The sequence below is a fragment of the Garra rufa genome, chromosome 10 (genome assembly GCF_049309525.1).
Source record: "Garra rufa chromosome 10, GarRuf1.0, whole genome shotgun sequence".
Lineage (NCBI taxonomy): Eukaryota > Metazoa > Chordata > Actinopteri > Cypriniformes > Cyprinidae > Garra > Garra rufa.
The window spans coordinates 9,633,173-9,637,103 of NC_133370.1; positions in this window are offsets into that span (position 1 = coordinate 9,633,173).

Consider the following 3,931-nt stretch of genomic DNA (forward strand, 5'->3'; position numbering starts at 1 on the left):
TTGTTTTTTTTTTTAAAGGCAAAAGGAAGCTTCATGTAGAAAGTACCGGATGACTTGAAGCTCGTTTTTCATCATGATGTTTCGAACACATCAAACAATTTACAGGGCTTTACGTTTCTATTCTTGTTTTCATTTTGAACAAGTTTCAACTTAAAAAAAATGAACATGATGTGAATTTAAACCTTTCATTTTTTAATTGTAAAATTCTTCCAGATGCAATTAGTTGCATGAAGCACTTTGCACCACAGATGATTAAAATGATCAAAATATTGAGATTTATCATTACAGTCTACAAGATCATCATTGGTGCAATTTTGCACAATTGTTTTAATTATTGTAACCATAAATATTATTGAGAAGACTAATGTGAGTGTTAAATTATTGATTAAAAATAGTTTTTTGTAGTTCATTCAATTGCTCTGCATAAAAGTTTTTGCAGCTCTTTAGATCACTGGTAGATATTCTTACCTTTGCTGATGAATTCAAAGAATCATTTCTTCTCAAGTGAAACCAACGGTAGTTTTCCGTAGTATAGCGCACTCATGAAGTAAATCTTTGTTAAGAAACAAAATATGACCGTTTAAAAAAAATAGAGAGGAAATGGTGACAATGAAATTACCAAATACCCTAAATTTCAGACACATTCACACATTCTGACAAGCACATGCTTGAACACACACACAAAGCAACCTGCATTCGTTTCACAACACCCATACGCATTTGCATAGCTGTAAAATTTGTACCTCTGCTGCCAAACATCAGCAATATATTTTAAAACCAATAATCTACAGAGCGAAATCCGTTGGATGTGACCCAATGCAGGACAAACTGACGGATGTCTTTTTTTTTCTTCCTGCATTATCTATGAAATACAGACAGTGTCTTACGCTAAACGTTAAACCTCTTTGACATTTCATCTACTTCTACATCTTGGTCCGAGACACATGTCAATAAACCACAGTCTTTCCCTTTTCAGACATGTGGGCTGCATCTCTCACGAAACCATGTCTGGTGTACAAAAATCACCATTAGTCTCATGAATGACATGATGACTGGTTTTGTCCCACCTGTACACCACAAAGCAAAACTCTGATATGTACATACTTGCTGTATTACTAATTATAAATCATACGCTAAAATATTTTTCCACACAACCTGCAAGCTATTTTCTAACCCCGAAACTTACTAGAAGAGAGAGTACATTTATTGAAACTATGCCTAAACTGACTTCAATAAAAGAGGTTATGAGACCTGAAACACACACACACACACACACACACACACACACACACACACACACACACACGCACACACACGAACACACTCATGTACATGCAAATAATAATTGTGTTAAATTAAACATAACGAGTGTCTGTGCTTACCAGGACGACAACTGTTTCATAGGAGATACTTTCCCTTAAATGCTATCAAGAAAACTGTAGTTAGTAGCACTTCTGTTTTCAGAGGTTTTTGCCTGTGACCACATCCTTGCTAACAGCAGCATGCCTTTGGTACTTTTCTGATATCTTCCTGTTAGCCTGTAAGTAGGCTACTTCGTTTTCTCTTAGTCAGTATAATCACAGCTCAAACATGAATATAGCTAACATGAAATACGTTTTGGGAAGTTAACACACCCTGCGGTGTGACATACTATACTTCATCCTAATCTATTTTAAACATTTTACAAATGTATGCGGCTATTGTTATCGCAAGGTTATTTGTTCTTATGAATGCATATCACACTAACATGAGCATTTAAAATGAAGACGTGAATAAAAATAGGGAAAAAATACAAAAAGGTTGGCAACTGAAGGATATGAACGGCAAAAACGAACTAAAAAAGTTGTTAAGTCTTATTTACCAATTAAAAATGAAGAAATAACACTGCATCAGCTATAAAGACAAGATAGGCCTAAATACAATTCAATCTCCTAAAAATATTCCAATTAAAAAGTGTCAATATCTAAATTTTAGATGAATCACCCATAACTTCCTCATCTTTTTAAAAAACATTATTATGGAATTATGTTCACTGCCAGAAAATATTATTCATTATATAAATAATGTTGTGTTAAAATAAGTTCACTAAAAGATCAAAAAAATAAATATGTTTACGTTTTTATGCTGAAAAGTTTAAATGGACTTAGAGGCAAGTATTTAGAAACATATAAGCAATGAAAAAAAGGAAATCAGTCGTATGGGAGCCAAAGAGGATCACGTTACAAATCAGAGGAAATAGAGATTTCCTTTTTGTTTTGACTGTTTCAGGGGCATCACTTAACCCACACACAGTATAGATACTTTAAAGTGCAATATTCTGTAGTGTCATTTCTCAGAATTACATTGTTACATGACGCAGCGTTTTTGTGCTCATCTGCTTGCGATCAGAGTGATTAGAGAGATGCTGATATCTCCATTTGTCGAGGCTTTAAAACAAGAGAGAAAAACAATTATGTTGTTTACTGATTAAATAATCATTCATAGATTTAATTAGTCTTAAACTGCACATAGTATATTTGTAGCAATAGCTAAATACATAGTATGGGTCAAATTTATCAATTTTTCTTTTATGACAAAAATCTTTAAGATATGAAGTAAAGATTATGTTTCATGAAGATATTTTGTATATCTACCATAAATATATCAAAACTTAATTTTTGATTAGTAATATGCATTGCTAAGAACTTCATTTGGACAACTTTAAAGGCTTTTTTCTCAGTATTTTGATTTTTTTGCACCCTCAGATTTCAGATTTCCAAATAGTTGTATTCCATACATCAATGATGATGCACAAATCTCTTTTTTTATTAATTTAAGCTTGTGACTGGTTTTGTGGTCCACAGCCACATAAACAGTGTTGAAAAAGAAAGTGTAAACAAGACTAATCATATTAATGCCTTTATGTACTGTATTGTATGTGTATTTAATAACCTAGCAACAGGCCTACTTTTAGGGAACAAATTGTGAATAAAAAGTCCCTTAGAGGTTTGTGTACATTCCACAAAACCTCTAAATTCCTCAAACCTTTAGTGTTGTAACAGATAATCATATTTAGTTCACTTCAGTTCACTTCAAAGAAAAAGAAAAAGCCAAAACTAGTCTATGGCTAGGATTTATGGTTTAGTCTTTATAGGCCTTTTATAAACAACAGAACTAAACATAGGAACAAACAGCTATTGAACATGAATATATAATCAAAACAATTTAATAAAACCAAAACAAACCAGTCATAAGGGTCTATAATTTTTTTAAATTGACATTTATACACCGTTGATGTGTGGTTTGTTAGTATAGGACAATATTTGGCCAAGATACAACTATGTGAAAATCTGAGGGTTACAAAAAAATCTAAATATTGAGAAAATCACCTTTAAAGTTGTACAAATTAAGTTCTTAGCAATGCATTTTACTAATCAAGTATTAAGTTTTGATATAATTACAGTAGAAAATTTACAAAATCTTTATTTAAAAGAAAATTCTATCGGCCTAATTTTGACCCATACAATGTATTGTTGGCTATTGCTTCAAATACACCAATGCTATTTAAGACTGGTTTTGTGGTCCAGGGTCACGTATATTATTAAAATTGACAAAAAATGTTGCTTTATCATTAGCCTGTAGTTGTTTTAGTTTCTATGTATTGTAATTATTAATTCAAATCAAATTAATTATGTAAATATTCCTGAGAACACAAATGTTCGTTTTTTTTTTTTAAATGCAGTAAAAAGAAAACACATGAGCGACGGCAAATGCAGTGATTGACAGTTTTGTGTACTTCATTCATTTAAAAGTTGGGTACTATCTGCAGTGTGTGTGTACGTGTATGTGTGTGTATGCGCGCGCACGCTTGGGAACTGCTCCTGTCAGCACGCTCGCCTCATCCGGGCAATTTTCAGCATACGTGTTGTCATGTGACCCAGCTTCAGCCATC